Raw genomic sequence first — 20,711 nt, 5'->3', positions numbered from 1 at the left:
TTTCATATTTTTCTAATTCTTCTCCAATTCTTCTTCTCTATCTTCATTTTTTCTTCTTCTGCCTTGCTTTTTTCTCTATTTTCATTTTCGTTGCAACTTTCTTAAAATTTTTCACATTCTTCATTATTTCTTGCTTTTCATCTTTCTTTTCTTTTTTTTCTATTCCTCTTCCTTTTCCTCTCCCATTTCCCCCCCTATTTTCTTTTGCTTTTGGTTCTCCTTACCCTATTTGTTTTTCTTTTCCTTCCCCATTTTCTGTTCTCCTTTCTCTTTTTCTTCCCTATTTAATTTTCATTTTCTCTTCCTTCCCTCTTTATACTTTTTTTTTTTTTTAATTTCCCCTTTATGTTTCCCTTTCCCCTTCCTTTTCCCTTTCCTTGTCTTACTTTTCTTTATATTTTTCCTTTTTTTAAATTTTTCTTTCTTTTCTTCTTCTTCTCCCCTTCTTTCCTTTGGCTTTTTTTTTTTTTCTTTCTTCCCCTCTTTGTTTCTTCTTTCTCCCCCATTTTCTTTCTCTTCTCCTTTTTCTATTCTTTTTCTTCCCTATTATCATTCTTCTTCTATTTTCTTCCCTGTTTTCTTCCCTCTTTTTTCTCCCTTTATCTTTACTTTCCCCTTTTGTTTTTGTTTTTTTTGCCCTATTTCTTTTTCTTTACCCTTTTCTTCCCTATCTTCATTTAATTTTTCTTCTTTCTTGCTTTCTTTTTAATTTTCATTTTCTTTCCATTTTTCCTCCCCTTATCTCATTCTTTTTTATTTCTTGCTTTTCTTCTCTCTTTTCTTTTTTCCTCCTTTTTATTGTTCTTTTTCTTCCTACTTTTAAAAGCTTGATATCTTTTTTCTTATTTTCTTCCCCCCTTTTTTTTGTTCCCATATATTCTTTACTTCTTTTCCTCTTCCTTTTCCATTTCCCCCCCTATTTTCTATTGCTATTGGTTCTTCTTACCCTGTTTTTCTTTTGCTTCTCCCACTTCTGTTCTCTTTTTCGTTTTTCTTCCCTATTTCATTTTCATTTTCTATTCCCCCTTTGCTTCCCTCCTTTTTCTTGCCCTTCTTTTTTTCTTCCCCTTTATGTTTCCCTTCTTCTTTTCTATTTCCTTTTCTTTTCTTTTCTTTTCTTTTCTTTTCTTTTCTTTTCTTTTCTTTTCTTTTCTTTTCTTTTCTTTTCTTTTCTTTTCTTTTTCTTTTCTTTTCTTTTCTTTTCTTTTCTTTTCTTTTCTTTTCTTTTCTTTTCTTTTCTTTTCTTTTCTTTTCTTTTCTTTTCTTTTCTTTTCTTTTCTTTTCTTTTCTTTTCTTTTCTTTTCTTATCTTTTCTTTTCTTTTCTTTTCTTTTCTCTTCTCTTCTTTTCTTTTCTCTTCTTTCTCTTTTCTTCTTTTTCTTCCCTATTATCATTCTTGTCTATTTTCTTCCCTGTTTTCTTCCCTCTTTCTTCTTCCACTTTTATCTTTACTCTCCACTTTCTGTTTCCGTTTTTTTTTCCTATTTATTTTTTTTTGAACTTTTTGTTCCCTATCTTCCTTTTATTTTTCTCCTTTCATGCTTTTTTTAATTTTAATTTTCTTTCCATTTTTCCTCCCCATTTCTCCTACTTTTTTATTTCTTGCTTTTCTTCTCTATTTTCTTCCCCACCCCCCCTTTTTAACTTTTTTTCCTAGTCTTAAAAACTTGATAATTTATTTCATAATAAATGTTTCTTCCCTTCCCCCCCCGCCCCCTTTTCTTTTGTTCCCATTTATTTTTACTTCTTTTCCTCTTCCTTTTACATTCTCCCCCCCCGCCCCCCTTCCATTTTTTTTTGGCTTTTGGTTCTTTTACACTACTTGTTTTTATTTTGCTTCTCCCATTACTCTTCTTTTTTCCTTTTCTTCAATATTTAATGTTCTTATTGTATTTTCTTCCCCCTTTCCTTCCCTCTATTTATTGCTCTCATTTTTTACTATCCCTTTATGTTTCCCTTTTTTCCCTATTTATTTTACTTTACCCCTTTATTCCCTATCTTCATTTTATTTTTCTTCTCTCTTGCTTTCTTTTTAATTTTCATTTTCTTCCCATTTTTCTTCCCCTTATCTCATTCTTTTTTATTGATTTCCTTTCCTTTTCTTTTCTTTCCTTTCCTTTCCTTTCCTTTCCTTTCCTTTCCTTTCCTTTCCTTTCCTTTCCTTTCCTTTCCTTTCCTTTCCTTTCCTTTCCTTTCCTTTCCTTTCCTTTCCTTTCCTTTCCTTTCCTTTCCTTTCCTTTCCTTTCCTTTCCTTTCCTTTCCTTTCCTTTCCTTTCCTTTCCTTTCCTTTCCTATCCTATCCTATACTTTCCTATACTTTCCTATACTTTCCTTTCCTTTCATACTTTCCTTTGCTTTCCTTTCTTTTATAAATTCCCTTCTTTTCTAATTCCCTTCCTTTGCATTATACCTACCTTCCCTTTATGTTCCTTAGCAGTTTCCTTTAGACCTTCCTTTGCATTCCTTTTTTTAGAAATTAACCTCCCCTTCCTTTTTTATATACTTCCCTATCCTTACAATTCTACATACATTGACTTTCCTTTATACTTTGCTTTCCTTTCCATTATATCTACCTTTCCTTTCTTTTCTATTCCCTTCCTTTCCCTTCCTTTATACTTACCTTTGCTTCCTTTCTTTTATACTTTCCCTTCCTTTATACTTTCCATTCCCTTATACTTTCCTTTCCATTCCTATTTTTAAACTTACCCATTCCTTTCATTTATACTTTCTTATCCTTTCCAATATACTTACCTTTGCTTTCCTTTCTTTTATACTTTCCCTTCCTTTATACTTTCCTTTTCTTTATACTTTCCTTTTCTTTATACTTTCCTTTTCTGTATACTTTCCTTTCCATTACTATTTCATATCAATTCCTATTTTTAAACTTAGCCTCTCCTTTCATTTATACTTTCCTTTCCTTTCCTTTCATACTTACCTTTGCTTTCCTTTCTTTTATAAATTCCCTTCTTTTATAATTCCCTTCCCTTTGCATTATACCTACATTCCCTTTCTGTTCTTTAACATTTTCCTTTAGACCTTCCTTTCCATTCCTTTTTTTTTTTAAATTAACATTTCCTTTCCTTTTTTATATACTTCCCTATACTTACAATTCTACATACATTGATTTTCCTTTATACATTGCTTTCCTTTCCATTATATGTACCTTTCTTTTCTATTCCCTTCCTTTCCCTTCCTTTATACTTACCTTTGCTTCCTTTCTTTTATACTTTCCCTTCCTTTATTCTTTCCATTCCCTTATACTTTCCTTTCCATTCCTATTTTTAAACTTACCCATTCCTTTCATTTATACTTTCTTATCTTTTCCAATATACTTACATTTGCTTTCCTTTCTTTTATACTTTCCCTTCCTTTATACTTTCCTTTTCTGTATACTTTCCTTTCCTTTACAGTTTAATTTCAATTCCTATTTTTAAACTTAGCCTCTCCTTTCATTTATACTTTCCTTTCCTCTCCTCTCATGCTTATCTTTGCTTTCCTTTCTTTTATAAATTCCCTTCTTTTATATTTCCCTTCCCTTTGCATTATACCTACATTCCCTTTCTGTTCTGTAACATTTTCCTTTAGACGTTCCTTTGCATTCCTTTTTTTTTTTAAATTAACCTTTCCTTTCCATTTTTATATACTTCCCTATCCTTACAATTCTACATACATTGACTTTCCATTATACTTTGCTTTCCTTTCCATTATTTCTAACTTTCCTTTCTTTTCTATTCCCTTCCTTTCCCTTCCTTTATACTTACCTTTGCTTCCTTTCTTTTATACTTTCCCTTCCTTTATACTTTCCATTCCCTTATACTTTCCTTTCCATTCCTATTTTTAAACTTACCCATTCCTTTCATTTATACTTTCTTATCCTTTCCAATATACTTACCTTTGCTTTCCTTTCTTTTATACTTTCCCTTTCCTTTTCTGTATACTTTCTTTTCCTTTACACTTTCATTTCAATTCCTATTTTTAAACTTAGCCTCTCCTTTCATTTATAGTTTCCTTTCCTTTCATACTTACCTTTGCTTTCCTTTCTTTTATAAATTCCCTTCTTTTATAATTCCCTTCCCTTTGCATTATACCTACATTCCCTTTCTGTTCTGTAACATTTTCCTTTAGACCTTCCTTTCCATTCCTTTTTTTTTTCCTTAAATTAACCTTTCCTTTCCTTTTTTATATACTTCCCTATCCTTACAATTCTACATACATTGACTTTCCTTTATACATTGCTTTCCTTTCCATTATATCTACCTTTCCTTTTTTTTCTATTCCCTTCCTTTCCCTTCCTTTATACTTACCTTTGCTTCCTTTCTTTTATACTTTCCCTTCCTTTATACTTTCCATTCCCTTATACTTTCCTTTCCATTCCTATTTTTAAAATTACCCATTCCTTTCATTTATACTTTCTTATCCTTTCCAATATACTTACCTTTGCTTTCCATTCTTTTATACTTTCCCTTCCTTTATACTTTCCTTTCTTTTATACTTTCCCTTCCTTTATACTTTCCTTTTGTTTATACTTTCCTTTCCTTTATACTTTCCTTTTCTGTATACTTTCCTTTCCTTTACACTTTCATTTCAATTCCTATTTTTAAACTTAGCCTCTCCTTTCATTTATACTTCCCTTTCCTTTCCTTTCATACCTACCTTTGCTTTCCTTTCTTTTATAAATTCCCTTCTTTTATAATTCCCTTCCCATTGCATTATACCTACATTCCCTTTCTGTTCTGTAACATTTTCCCTTAGGCCTTCCTTTCCATTCCTTTTTTTTTTTTAAATTAACCTTTCCTTTCCTTTTTTATATACTTCCCTATCCTTACAATTCTACATACATTGACTTTCCTTTATACTTTGCTTTCCTTTCCATTATATCTACCTTTCCTTTCTTTTCTATTTCATTCCTTTCCCTTCCTTTATACTTACCTTTGCTTCCTTTCTTTTATACTTTCTCTTCCTTTATACTTTCCATTCCCTTATACTTTCCTTTCCATTCCTATTTTTAAACTTACCCATTCCTTTCATTTATACTTTCTTATCCTTTCCAATATACTTACCTTTGCTTTCCTTTCTTTTATACTTTCCCTTCCTTTATACTTTCCTTTTCTTTATACTTTCCTTTCCTTTATACTTTCCTTTTCTGTATACTTTCCTTTCCTTTACACTTTCATTTCAATTCCTATTTTTAAACTTACCCTTTCCTTTCATTTATACTTTCCTTTCCTTTCCTTTCATACTTACCTTTGCTTTCCTTTCTTTTATAAATTCCCTTCTTTTATAATTCCCTTCCCTTTGAATTATACCTACATTCCCTTTCTGTTCTGTAACATTTTCCTTTAGACCTTCCTTTCCATTCCTTTTTTATTTTAAATTAACCTTTCCTTTCCATTTTTATATACTTCCCTATCCTTACAATTCTACATACATTGACTTTCCTTTATACATTGCTTTCCTTTCCATTATATCTACCTTTCCTTTCTTTTCTATTCCCTTCCTTTCCCTTCCTTTATACTTACCTTTGCTTCCTTTCTTTTATACTTTCCCTTCCTTTATACTTTCCATTCCCTTATACTTTCCTTTCCATTCCTATTTTTAAACTTACCCATTCCTTTCATTTATACTTTCTTATCCTTTCCAATATACTTACCTTTGCTTTCCTTTCTTTTATACTTTCCCTTCCTTTATACTTTCCTTTTCTTTATACTTTCCTTTCCTTTATACTTTCCTTTTCTGTATACTTTCCTTTCCTTTACACTTTCATTTCAATTCCTATTTTTAAACTTACCCTTTCCTTTCATTTATACTTTCCTTTCCTTTCCTTTCATACTTACCTTTGCTTTCCTTTCTTTTATAAATTCCCTTCTTTTATAATTCCCTTCCCTTTGCATTATACCTACATTCCCTTTCTGTTCTGTAACATTTTCCTTTAGACCTTCCTTTCCATTCCTTTTTTATTTTAAATTAACCTTTCCTTTCCATTTTTATATACTTCCCTATCCTTACAATTCTACATACATTGACTTTCCTTTATACATTGCTTTCCTTTCCATTATATCTACCTTTCCTTTCTTTTCTATTCCCTTCCTTTCCCTTCCTTTATACTTACCTTTGCTTCCTTTCTTTTATACTTTCCCTTCCTTTATACTTTCCATTCCCTTATACTTTCCTTTCCATTCCTATTTTTAAACTTACCCATTCCTTTCATTTATACTTTCTTATCCTTTCCAATATACTTACCTTTGCTTTCCTTTCTTTTATACTTTCCCTTCCTTTATACTTTCCTTTCCTTTATACTTTTCTGTATACTTTCCTTTCCTTTACACTTTCATTTCAATTCCTATTTTTAAACTTAGCCTCTCCTTTCATTTATACTTTCCCTTCCTTTCCTTTCATGCTTACCTTTGCTTTCCTTTCTTTTATAAATTCCCTTCTTTTATAATTCCCTTCCCTTTGCATTATACCTACATTCCCTTTCTGTTCTGTAACATTTTCCTTTAGACCTTCCTTTCCATTCCTTTTTTATTTTAAATTAACCTTTCCTTTCCATTTTTATATACTTCCCTATCCTTACAATTCTACATACAATGACTTTCCTTTATACATTGCTTTCCTTTCCATTATATCTACCTTTCCTTTCTTTTCTATTCCCTTCCTTTCCCTTCCTTTATACTTACCTTTGCTTCCTTTCTTTTATACTTTCCCTTCCTTTATACTTTCCATTCCCTTATACTTTCCTTTCCATTCCTATTTTTAAAATTACCCATTCTTTTCATTTATACTTTCTTATCCTTTCCAATATACTTACCTTTGCTTTCCTTTCTTTTATACTTTCCCTTCCTTTATACTTTCCTTTTCTTTATATTTCCTTTCCTTTATACTTTCCTTTTCTGTATACTTTCCTTTCCTTTACACTTTCATTTCAATTCCTATTTTTAAACTTAGCCTCTCCTTTCATTTATACTTTCCTTTCCTTTCCTTTCATACTTACCTTTGCTTTCCTTTCTTTTATAAATTCCCTTCTTTTATAATTCCCTTCCCTTTGCATTATACCTACATTCCCTTTCTGTTCTGTAACATTTTCCTTTAGACCTTCCTATCCATTCCTTTTTTTTTTTTAAATTAACCTTTCCTTTCCTTTCTTATATACTTCCCTATCCTTACAATTCTACAGACATTGACTTTCCTTCATACTTTGCTTTCCTTTCCATTATATCTACCTTTCCTTTCTTTTCTATTCCCTTCCTTTCCCTTCCTTTATACTTACCTTTGCTTCCTTTCTTTTATACTTTCCCTTCCTTTATACTTTCCATTCCCTTATACTTTCCTTTCCATTCCTATTTTTAAACTTACCCATTCCTTTCATTTATACTTTCTTATCCTTTCCAATATACTTACCTTTGCTTTCCATTCTTTTATACTTTCCCTTCCTTTATACTTTCCTTTCTTTTATACTTTCCCTTCCTTTATACTTTCCTTTTCTTTATACTTTCCTTTCCTTTATACTTTCCTTTTCTGTATACTTTCCTTTCCTTTACACTTTCATTTCAATTCCTATTTTTAAACTTAGCCTCTCCTTTCATTTATACTTCCCTTTCCTTTCCTTTCATACCTACCTTTGCTTTCCTTTCTTTTATAAATTCCCTTCTTTTATAATTCCCTTCCCATTGCATTATACCTACATTCCCTTTCTGTTCTGTAACATTTTCCCTTAGACCTTCCTTTCCATTCCTTTTTTTTTTTTAAATTAACCTTTCCTTTCCTTTTTTATATACTTCCCTATCCTTACAATTCTACATACATTGACTTTCCTTTATACTTTGCTTTCCTTTCCATTATATCTACCTTTCCTTTCTTTTCTATTCCCTTCCTTTCCCTTCCTTTATACTTACCTTTGCTTCCTTTATTTTATACTTTCCCTTCCTTTATACTTTCCATTCCCTTATACTTTCCTTTCCATTCCTATTTTTAAACTTACCCATTCCTTTCATTTATACTTTCTTATCCTTTCCAATATTCTTACCTTTCCTTTCCTTTCTTTTATACTTTCCCTTTCCTTTTCTGTATACTTTCTTTTCCTTTACACTTTCATTTCAATTCCTATTTTTAAACTTAGACTTTCCTTTCATTTATACTTTCCTTTCATACTTACCTTTGCTTTCCTATCTTTTATACTTTCCCTTCCTTTATACTTTCCTTGTCTTTATACTTCCCTTTCCTTTATACTTTCCTTTTCTGTATACTTTCCTTTCCTTTACACTTTCATTTCAATTCCTATTTTTAAACTTACCCTTTCCTTTCATTTATACTTTCCTTTCATACTTACCTTTGCTTTCCTTTCTTTTATAAATTCCCTTCTTTTATAATTCCCTTCCCTTTGCATCATACCTACATTCCCTTTCTGTTCTGTAACATTTTACTTTAGACCTTCCTTTCCATTCCTTTTTTTTTTTTTAAATTAACCTTTCCTTTCCTTTTTTATATACTTCCCTATCCTTACAATTCTACATACCTTGACTTTCCTTTATACATTGCTTTCCTTTCCATTATATGTACCTTTCCTTTCTTTTCTATTCCCTTCCTTTCCCTTCCTTTATACTTACCTTTGCTTCCTTTCTTTTATACTTTCCCTTCCTTTATACTTTCCATTCCATATACTTTCCTTTCCATTCCTATTTTTAAACTTACCCATTCCTTTCATTTATACTTTCTTATCCTTTCCAATATACTTCCCTTTGCTTTCCTTTCTTTTATACTTTCCCTTCCTTTATACTTTCCATTCTCTTATACTTTCCTTTCCATTCCTATTTTTAAAATTACCCATTCCTTTCATTTATACTTTCTTATCCTTTCCAATATACTTACCTTTGCTTTCCTTTCTTTTATACTTTCCCTTCCTTTATACTTTCCTTTTCTTTATACTTTCCTTTCCTTTATACTTTCCTTTTCTGTATACTTTCCTTTCCTTTACACTTTCATTTCAATTCCTATTTTTAAACTTAGCCTCTCCTTTCATTTATACTTTCCTTTCCTTTCCTTTCTTTTCATACTTACCTTTGCTTTCCTTTCTTTTATAAATTCCCTTCTTTTATAATTCCCTTCCCTTTGCATCATACCTACATTCCCTTTCTGTTCTGTAACATTTTACTTTAGACCTTCCTTTCCATTCCTTTTTTTTTTTTTAAATTAACCTTTCCTTTCCTTTTTTATATACTTCCCTATCCTTACAATTCTACATACCTTGACTTTCCTTTATACATTGCTTTCCTTTCCATTATATGTACCTTTCCTTTCTTTTCTATTCCCTTCCTTTCCCTTCCTTTATACTTACCTTTGCTTCCTTTCTTTTATACTTTCCCTTCCTTTATACTTTCCATTCCATATACTTTCCTTTCCATTCCTATTTTTAAACTTACCCATTCCTTTCATTTATACTTTCTTATCCTTTCCAATATAATTCCCTTTGCTTTCCTTTCTTTTATACTTTCCCTTCCTTTATACATTCCATTCCCTTATACTTTCCTTTCCATTCCTATTTTTAAAATTACCCATTCCTTTCATTTATACTTTCTTATCCTTTCCAATATACTTACCTTTGCTTTCCTTTCTTTTATACTTTCCCTTCCTTTATACTTTCCTTTTCTTTATACTTTCCTTTCCTTTATACTTTCCTTTTCTGTATACTTTTCTTTCCTTTACACTTTCATTTCAATTCCTATTTTTAAACTTAGCCTCTCCTTTCATTTATACTTTCCTTTCCTTTCCTTTCTTTTCATACTTACCTTTGCTTTCCTTTCTTTTATAAATTCCCTTCTTTTATAATTCCCTTCCCTTTGCATTATACCTACATTCCCTTTCTGTTCTGTAACATTTTCCTTTAGACCTTCCTTTCCATTCCTTTTTTATTTTAAATTAACCTTTCCTTTCCATTTTTATATTCTTCCCTATCCTTACAATTCTACATACATTGACTTTCCTTTATACATTGCTTTCCTTTCCATTATATCTACCTTTCCTTTCTTTTCTATTCCCTTCCTTTCCCTTCCTTTATACTTACCTTTGCTTCCTTTCTTTTATACTTTCCCTTCCTTTATACTTTCCATTCCCTTATACTTTCCTTTCCATTCCTATTTTTAAACTTACCCATTCCTTTCATTTATACTTTCTTATCCTTTCCAATATACTTACCTTTGCTTTCCTTTCTTTTATACTTTCCCTTCCTTTATACTTTCCTTTTCTTTATACTTTCCTTTCCTTTATACTTTTCTGTATACTTTCCTTTCCTTTACACTTTCATTTCAATTCCTATTTTTAAACTTAGCCTCTCCTTTCATTTATACTTTCCTTTCCTTTCCTTTCCTACTTACCTTTGCTTTCCTTTCTTTTATAAATTCCCTTCTTTTATAATTCCCTTCCCTTTGCATCATACCTACATTCCCTTTCTGTTCTGTAACATTTTACTTTAGACCTTCCTTTCCATTCCTTTTTTTTTTTTTAAATTAACCTTTCCTTTCCTTTTTTATATACTTCCCTATCCTTACAATTCTACATACCTTGACTTTCCTTTATACATTGCTTTCCTTTCCATAATATGTACCTTTCCTTTCTTTTCTATTCCCTTCCTTTCCCTTCCTTTATACTTACCTTTGCTTCCTTTCTTTTATACTTTCCCTTCCTTTATACTTTCCATTCCATATACTTTCCTTTCCATTCCTATTTTTAAACTTACCCATTCCTTTCATTTATACTTTCTTATCCTTTCCAATATACTTCCCTTTGCTTTCCTTTCTTTTATACTTTCCCTTCCTTTATACTTTCCATTCTCTTATACTTTCCTTTCCATTCCTATTTTTAAAATTACCCATTCCTTTCATTTATACTTTCTTATCCTTTCCAATATACTTACCTTTGCTTTCCTTTCTTTTATACTTTCCCTTCCTTTATACTTTCCTTTTCTTTATACTTTCCTTTCCTTTATACTTTCCTTTTCTGTATACTTTCCTTTCCTTTACACTTTCATTTCAATTCCTATTTTTAAACTTAGCCTCTCCTTTCATTTATACTTTCCTTTCCTTTCCTTTCTTTTCATACTTACCTTTGCTTTCCTTTCTTTTATAAATTCCCTTCTTTTATAATTCCCTTCCCTTTGCATTATACCTACATTCCCTTTCTGTTCTGTAACATTTTCCTTTAGACCTTCCTTTCCATTCCTTTTTTATTTTAAATTAACCTTTCCTTTCCATTTTTATATTCTTCCCTATCCTTACAATTCTACATACATTGACTTTCCTTTATACATTGCTTTCCTTTCCATTATATCTACCTTTCCTTTCTTTTCTATTCCCTTCCTTTCCCTTCCTTTGTACTTACCTTTGCTTCCTTTCTTTTATACTTTCCCTTCCTTTATACTTTCCATTCCCTTATACTTTCCTTTCCATTCCTATTTTTAAACTTACCCATTCCTTTCATTTATACTTTCTTATCCTTTCCAATATACTTACCTTTGCTTTCCTTTCTTTTATACTTTCCCTTCCTTTATACTTTCCTTTTCTTTATACTTTCCTTTCCTTTATTCTTTTCTGTATACTTTCCTTTCCTTTACACTTTCATTTCAATTCCTATTTTTAAACTTAGCCTCTCCTTTCATTTATACTTTACTTTCCTTTCCTTCCATACTTACCTTTGCTTTCCTTTCTTTTATAAATTCCCTTCTTTTATAATTCCCTTCCCTTTGCATTATACCTACATTCCCTTTCTGTTCTGTAACATTTTCCTTTAGACCTTCCTATCCATTCCTTTTTTTTTTTTAAATTAACCTTTCCTTTCCTTTCTTATATACTTCCCTATCCTTACAATTCTACATACATTGACTTTCCTTCATACTTTGCTTTCCTTTCCATTATATCTACCTTTCCTTTCTTTTCTATTCCCTTCCTTTCCCTTCCTTTATACTTACCTTTGCTTCCTTTCTTTTATACTTTCCCTTCCTTTATACTTTCCATTCCCTTATACTTTCCTTTCCATTCCTATTTTTAAAATTACCCATTCCTTTCATTTATACTTTCTTATCCTTTCCAATATACTTACCTTTGCTTTCCTTTCTTTTATACTTTCCCTTCCTTTATACTTTCCTTTTCTTTATACTTTCCCTTCCTTTATACTTTCCTTTTCTGTATACTTTCCTTTCCTTTACACTTTCATTTCAATTCCTATTTTTAAACTTAGCCTCTCCTTTCATTTATACTTTCCTTTCCTTTCCTTTCATACTTACCTTTGCTTTCCTTTCTTTTATAAATTCCCTTCTTTTATAATTCCCTTCCCTTTGCATTATACCTACATTCCATTTCTGTTCTGTAACATTTTCCTTTAGACCTTCCTTTCCATTCCTTTTTTTTTTTTTTAAATTAACCTTTCCTTTCCTTTTTTATATACTTCCCTATCCTTACAATTCTACATACACTGACTTTCCTTTATACATTGCTTTCCATTCCATTATATCTACCTTTCCTCTCTTTTCTATTCCCTTCCTTTCCCTTCCTTTATAATTACCTTTGCTTCCTTTATTTTATACTTTCCCTTCCTTTATACTTTCCATTCCCTTATACTTTCGTTTCCATTCTTATTTTTAAACTTACCCATTCCTTTCATTTATACTTTCTTATCCTTTCCAATATACTTACCGTTGCTTTCCATTCTTTTATACTTTCCCTTCCTTTATACTTTCCTTTCTTTTATACTTTCCCTTCCTTTATACTTTCCTTTTCTTTATACTTTCCTTTCCTTTATACTTTCCTTTTCTGTATACTTTCCTTTCCTTTACACTTTCATTTCAATTCCTATTTTTAAACTTAGCCTCTCCTTTCATTTATACTTCCCTTTCCTTTCCTTTCATACCTACCTTTGCTTTCCTTTCTTTTATAAATTCCCTTCTTTTATAATTCCCTTCCCATTGCATTATACCTACATTCCCTTTCTGTTCTGTAACATTTTCCCTTAGACCTTCCTTTCCATTCCTTTTTTTTTTTTAAATTAACCTTTCCTTTCCTTTTTTATATACTTCCCTATCCTTACAATTCTACATACATTGACTTTCCTTTATACTTTGCTTTCCTTTCCATTATATCTACCTTTCCTTTCTTTTCTATTCCCTTCCTTTCCCTTCCTTTATACTTACCTTTGCTTCCTTTCTTTTATACTTTCCCTTCCTTTATACTTTCCATTCCCTTATACTTTCCTTTCCATTCCTATTTTTAAACTTACCCATTCCTTTCATTTATACTTTCTTATCCTTTCCAATATACTCACCTTTTCTTTCCTTTCTTTTATACTTTCCCTTCCTTTATACTTTCCTTTTCTTTATACTTTCCTTTCCTTTATACTTTTCTGTATACTTTCCTTTCCTTTACACTTTCATTTCAATTCCTATTTTTAAACTTAGCCTCTCCTTTCATTTATACTTTCCTTTCCTTTCATACTTACCTTTGCTTTCCTTTCTTTTATAAATTCCCTTCTTTTATAATTCCCTTCCCTTTGCATTATACCTACATTCCCTTTCTGTTCTGAAACATTTTCCTTTAGACCTTTGCTATCCATTCCTTTTTTTTTTTTAAATTAACCTTTCCTTTCCCTTCTTATATACTTCCCTATCCTTACAATTCTACATACATTGACTTTCCTTCATACTTTGCTTTCCTTTCCATTATATCTACCTTTCCTTTCTTTTCTATTCCCTTCCTTTCCCTTCCTTTATACTTACCTTTGCTTTCTTTCTTTTATACTTTCCCTTCCTTTATACTTTCCATTCCCTTATACTTTCCTTTCCATTCCTATTTTTAAACTTACCCATTCCTTTCATTTATACTTACTTATCCTTTCCAATATACTTACCTTTGCTTTCCTTTCTTTTATACTTTCCCTTCCTTTATACTTTCCTTTCCTTTATACTTTTCTGTATACTTTCCTTTCCTTTACACTTTCATTTCAATTCCTATTTTTAAACTTAGCCTCTCCTTTCATTTATACTTTCCCTTCCTTTCCTTTCATGCTTACCTTTGCTTTCCTTTCTTTTATAAATTCTCTTCTTTTATAATTCCCTTCCCTTAGCATTATACCTACATTCCCTTTCTGTTCTGTAACATTTTCCTTTAGACCTTCCTTTCCATTCCTTTTTTATTTTAAATTAACCTTTCCTTTCCATTTTTATATACTTCCCTATCCTTACAATTGTACATACAATGACTTTCCTTTATACATTGCTTTCCTTTCCATTATATCTACCTTTCCTTTCTTTTCTATTCCCTTCCTTTCCCTTCCTTTATACTTACCTTTGCTTCCTTTCTTTTATACTTTCCCTTCCTTTATACTTTCCATTCCCTTATACTTTCCTTTCCATTCCTATTTTTAAAATTACCCATTCTTTTCATTTATACTTTCTTATCCTTTCCAATATACTTACCTTTGCTTTCCTTTCTTTTATACTTTCCCTTCCTTTATACTTTCCTTTTCTTTATATTTCCTTTCCTTTATACTTTTCTGTATACTTTCCTTTCCTTTACACTTTCATTTCAATTCCTATTTTTAAACTTAGCCTCTCCTTTCATTTATACTTTCCTTTCCTTTCCTTTCCTTTCATACTTACCTTTGCTTTCCTTTCTTTTATAAATTCCCTTCTTTTATAATTCCCTTCCCTTTGCATTATACCTACATTCCCTTTCTGTTCTGTAACATTTTCCTTTAGACCTTCCTATCCATTCCTTTTTTTTTTTTAAATTAACCTTTCCTTTCCTTTCTTATATACTTCCCTATCCTTACAATTCTACAGACATTGACTTTCCTTCATACTTTGCTTTCCTTTCCATTATATCTACCTTTCCTTTCTTTTCTATTCCCTTCCTTTCCCTTCCTTTATACTTACCTTTGCTTCCTTTCTTTTATACTTTCCCTTCCTTTATACTTTCCATTCCCTTATACTTTCCTTTCCATTCCTATTTTTAAACTTACCCATTCCTTTCATTTATACTTTCTTATCCTTTCCAATATACTTACCTTTGCTTTCCATTCTTTTATACTTTCCCTTCCTTTATACTTTCCTTTCTTTTATACTTTCCCTTCCTTTATACTTTCCTTTTCTTTATACTTTCCTTTCCTTTATACTTTCCTTTTCTGTATACTTTCCTTTCCTTTACACTTTCATTTCAATTCCTATTTTTAAACTTAGACTTTCCTTTCATTTATACTTTCCTTTCATACTTACCTTTGCTTTCCTTTCTTTTATACTTTCCCTTCCTTTATACTTTCCTTTTCTTTATATTTCCTTTCCTTTATACTTTTCTGTATACTTTCCTTTCCTTTACACTTTCATTTCAATTCCTATTTTTAAACTTAGCCTCTCCTTTCATTTATACTTCCCTTTCCTTTCCTTTCATACCTACCTTTGCTTTCCTTTCTTTTATAAATTCCCTTCTTTTATAATTCCCTTCCCTTTGCATTATACCTACATTCCCTTTCTGTTCTGTAACATTTTCCCTTAGACCTTCCTTTCCATTCCTTTTTTTTTTTTAAATTAACCTTTCCTTTCCTTTTTTATATACTTCCCTATCCTTACAATTCTACATACATTGACTTTCCTTTATACTTTGCTTTCCTTTCCATTATATCTACCTTTCCTTTCTTTTCTATTCCCTTCCTTTCCCTTCCTTTATACTTACCTTTGCTTCCTTTATTTTATACTTTCCCTTCCTTTATACTTTCCATTCCCTTATACTTTCCTTTCCATTCCTATTTTTAAACTTACCCATTCCTTTCATTTATACTTTCTTATCCTTTCCAATATTCTTACCTTTCCTTTCCTTTCTTTTATACTTTCCCTTTCCTTTTCTGTATACTTTCTTTTCCTTTACACTTTCATTTCAATTCCTATTTTTAAACTTAGACTTTCCTTTCATTTATACTTTCCTTTCATACTTACCTTTGCTTTCCTATCTTTTATACTTTCCCTTCCTTTATACTTTCCTTGTCTTTATACTTCCCTTTCCTTTATACTTTCCTTTTCTGTATACTTTCCTTTCCTTTACACTTTCATTTCAATTCCTATTTTTAAACTTACCCTTTCCTTTCATTTATACTTTCCTTTCATACTTACCTTTGCTTTCCTTTCTTTTATAAATTCCCTTCTTTTATAATTCCCTTCCCTTTGCATCATACCTACATTCCCTTTCTGTTCTGTAACATTTTACTTTAGACCTTCCTTTCCATTCCTTTTTTTTTTTTTAAATTAACCTTTCCTTTCCTTTTTTATATACTTCCCTATCCTTACAATTCTACATACCTTGACTTTCCTTTATACATTGCTTTCCTTTCCATTATATGTACCTTTCCTTTCTTTTCTATTCCCTTCCTTTCCCTTCCTTTATACTTACCTTTGCTTCCTTTCTTTTATACTTTCCCTTCCTTTATACTTTCCATTCCATATACTTTCCTTTCCATTCCTATTTTTAAACTTACCCATTCCTTTCATTTATACTTTCTTATCCTTTCCAATATACTTCCCTTTGCTTTCCTTTCTTTTATACTTTCCCTTCCTTTATACTTTCCATTCTCTTATACTTTCCTTTCCATTCCTATTTTTAAAATTACCCATTCCTTTCATTTATACTTTCTTATCCTTTCCAATATACTTACCTTTGCTTTCCTTTCTTTTATACTTTCCCTTCCTTTATACTTTCCTTTTCTTTATACTTTCCTTTCCTTTATACTTTCCTTTTCTGTATACTTTCCTTTCCTTTACACTTTCATTTCAATTCCTATTTTTAAACTTAGCCTCTCCTTTCATTTATACTTTCCTTTCCTTTCCTTTCTTTTCATACTTACCTTTGCTTTCCTTTCTTTTATAAATTCCCTTCTTTTATAATTCCCTTCCCTTTGCATTATACCTACATTCCCTTTCTGTTCTGTAACATTTTCCTTTAGACCTTCCTTTCCATTCCTTTTTTATTTTAAATTAACCTTTCCTTTCCATTTTTATATTCTTCCCTATCCTTACAATTCTACATACATTGACTTTCCTTTATACATTGCTTTCCTTTCCATTATATCTACCTTTCCTTTCTTTTCTATTCCCTTCCTTTCCCTTCCTTTGTACTTACCTTTGCTTCCTTTCTTTTATACTTTCCCTTCCTTTATACTTTCCATTCCCTTATACTTTCCTTTCCATTCCTATTTTTAAACTTACCCATTCCTTTCATTTATACTTTCTTATCCTTTCCAATATACTTACCTTTGCTTTCCTTTCTTTTATACTTTCCCTTCCTTTATACTTTCCTTTTCTTTATACTTTCCTTTCCTTTATACTTTTCTGTATACTTTCCTTTCCTTTACACTTTCATTTCAATTCCTATTTTTAAACTTAGCCTCTCCTTTCATTTATACTTTACTTTCCTTTCCTTCCATACTTACCTTTGCTTTCCTTTCTTTTATAAATTCCCTTCTTTTATAATTCCCTTCCCTTTGCATTATACCTACATTCCCTTTCTGTTCTGTAACATTTTCCTTTAGACCTTCCTATCCATTCCTTTTTTTTTTTTAAATTAACCTTTCCTTTCCTTTCTTATATACTTCCCTATCCTTACAATTCTACATACATTGACTTTCCTTCATACTTTGCTTTCCTTTCCATTATATCTACCTTTCCTTTCTTTTCTATTCCCTTCCTTTCCCTTCCTTTATACTTACCTTTGCTTCCTTTCTTTTATACTTTCCCTTCCTTTATACTTTCCATTCCCTTATACTTTCCTTTCCATTCCTATTTTTAAAATTACCCATTCCTTTCATTTATACTTTCTTATCCTTTCCAATATACTTACCTTTGCTTTCCTTTCTTTTATACTTTCCCTTCCTTTATACTTTCCTTTTCTTTATACTTTCCCTTCCTTTATACTTTCCTTTTCTGTATACTTTCCTTTCCTTTACACTTTCATTTCAATTCCTATTTTTAAACTTAGCCTCTCCTTTCATTTATACTTTCCTTTCCTTTCCTTTCATACTTACCTTTGCTTTCCTTTCTTTTATAAATTCCCTTCTTTTATGATTCCCTTCCCTTTGCATTATACCTACATTCCATTTCTGTTCTGTAACATTTTCCTTTAGACCTTCCTTTCCATTCCTTTTTTTTTTTTTTAAATTAACCTTTCCTTTCCTTTTTTATATACTTCCCTATCCTTACAATTCTACATACACTGACTTTCCTTTATACATTGCTTTCCATTCCATTATATCTACCTTTCCTCTCTTTTCTATTCCCTTCCTTTCCCTTCCTTTATAATTACCTTTGCTTCCTTTATTTTATACTTTCCCTTCCTTTATACTTTCCATTCCCTTATACTTTCGTTTCCATTCTTATTTTTAAACTTACCCATTCCTTTCATTTATACTTTCTTATCCTTTCCAATATACTTACCGTTGCTTTCCATTCTTTTATACTTTCCCTTCCTTTATACTTTCCTTTCTTTTATACTTTCCCTTCCTTTATACTTTCCATTTCTTTATACTTTCCTTTCCTTTATACTTTCCTTTTCTGTATACTTTCCTTTCCTTTACACTTTCATTTCAATTCCTATTTTTAAACTTAGCCTCTCCTTTCATTTATACTTCCCTTTCCTTTCCTTTCATACCTACCTTTGCTTTCCTTTCTTTTATAAATTCCCTTCTTTTATAATTCCCTTCCCATTGCATTATACCTACATTCCCTTTCTGTTCTGTAACATTTTCCCTTAGACCTTCCTTTCCATTCCTTTTTTTTTTTTAAATTAAACTTTCCTTTCCTTTTTTATATACTTCCCTATCCTTACAATTCTACATACATTGACTTTCCTTTATCCTTTGCTTTCCTTTCCATTATATCTACCTTTCCTTTCTTTTCTATTCCCTTCCTTTCCCTTCCTTTATACTTACCTTTGCTTCCTTTCTTTTATACTTTCCCTTCCTTCATACTTTCCATTCCCTTATACTTTCCTTTCCATTCCTATTTTTAAACTTACCCATTCCTTTCATTTATACTTTCTTATCCTTTCCAATATACTTACCTTTTCTTTCCTTTCTTTTATACTTTCCCTTCCTTTATACTTTCCTTTTCTTTATACTTTCCTTTCCTTTATACTTTTCTGTATACTTTCCTTTCCTTTACACTTTCATTTCAATTCCTATTTTTAAACTTAGCCTCTCCTTTCATTTATACTTTCCTTTCCTTTCATACTTACCTTTGCTTTCCTTTCTTTTATAAATTCCCTTCTTTTATAATTCCCTTCCCTTTGCATTATACCTACATTCCCTTTCTGTTCTGAAACATTTTCCTTTAGACCTTTGCTATCCATTCCTTTTTTTTTTTTAAATTAACCTTTCCTTTCCCTTCTTATATACTTCCCTATCCTTACAATTCTACATACATTGACTTTCCTTCATACTTTGCTTTCCTTTCCATTATATCTACCTTTCCTTTCTTTTCTATTCCCTTCCTTTCCCTTCCTTTATACTTACCTTTGCTTCCTTTCTTTTATACTTTCCCTTCCTTTATACTTTCCATTCCCTTATACTTTCCTTTCCATTCCTATTTTTAAAATTACCCATTCCTTTCATTTATTCTTTCTTATCCTTTCCAATATACTTACCTTTGCTTTCCTTTCTTTTATACTTTCCCTTTCCTTTTCTGTATACTTTCTTTTCCTTTACACTTTCATTTCAATTCCTATTTTTAAACTTAGACTTTCCTTTCATTTATACTTTCCTTTCATACTTACCTTTGCTTTCCTTTCTTTTATAAATTCCCTACTTTTATAATTCCCTTCCCTTTGCATTATACCTACATTCCCTTTCAGTTCTGTAACATTTTCCTTTAGACCTTCCTATCCATTCCTTTTTTTTTTTTAAATTAACCTTTCCTTTCCTTTCTTATATACTTCCCTATCCTTACAATTCTACATACATTGACTTTCCTTCATACTTTGCTTTCCTTTTCATTATATCTACCTTTCCTTTCTTTTCTATTCCCTTCCTTTCCCTTCCTTTATACTTACCTTTGCTTCCTTTCTTTTATACTTTCCTTTCCTTTATACTTTCCATTCCCTTATACTTTCCTTTCCATTCCTATTTTTAAAATTACCCATTCCTTTCATTTATACTTTCTTATCCTTTCCAATATACTTACCTTTGCTTTCCTTTCTTTTATACTTTCCCTTCCTTTATACTTTCCTTTTCTTTATACTTTCCCTTCCTTTATACTTTCCTTTTCTGTATACTTTCCTTTCCTTTACACTTTCATTTCAATTCCTATTTTTAAACTTAGCCTCTCCTTTCATTTATACTTTCCTTTCCTTTCCTTTCATACTTACCTTTGCTTTCCTTTCTTTTATAAATTCCCTTCTTTTATAATTCCCTTCCCTTTGCATTATACCTACATTCCATTTCTGTTCTGTAACATTTTCCTTTAGACCTTCCTTTCCATTCCTTTTTTTTTTTTTTAAATTAACCTTTCCTTTCCTTTTTTATATACTTCCCTATCCTTACAATTCTACATACACTGACTTTCCTTTATACATTGCTTTCCATTCCATTATATCTACCTTTCCTCTCTTTTCTATTCCCTTCCTTTCCCTTCCTTTATAATTACCTTTGCTTCCTTTATTTTATACTTTCCCTTCCTTTATACTTTCCATTCCCTTA

At 30.6% G+C, this 20,711-nt stretch overlaps 1 protein-coding gene and 1 long non-coding RNA gene across 2 annotated transcripts in view; one reads left to right on the top strand and one right to left on the bottom strand.

The window, feature by feature from the left end:
• Positions 1-20,711, top strand: part of LOC146753980 (putative COBW domain-containing protein 7) — a 69,046-nt gene that overhangs the window by 5,859 nt on the left and 42,476 nt on the right. The gene's annotated exons all lie outside the window — the stretch shown is intronic.
• Positions 2,864-13,588, bottom strand: LOC146753981 (uncharacterized). Its single transcript, XR_014940116.1, has 2 exons — positions 9,972-13,588; positions 2,864-9,488 (listed from the first exon to the last, which is right to left on the bottom strand). It is a non-coding gene; the product is annotated as an uncharacterized LOC146753981 (long non-coding RNA).

Source organism: Coturnix japonica, chromosome Z, assembly GCF_054131305.1.
Source record: "Coturnix japonica strain WE chromosome Z, WE-NBRP24, whole genome shotgun sequence".
NCBI classification, from domain to species: Eukaryota; Metazoa; Chordata; class Aves; order Galliformes; family Phasianidae; genus Coturnix; species Coturnix japonica.
Note: the sequence above shows the minus strand (reverse complement) of the source record. Positions and strands in the feature narration are given on the sequence as shown.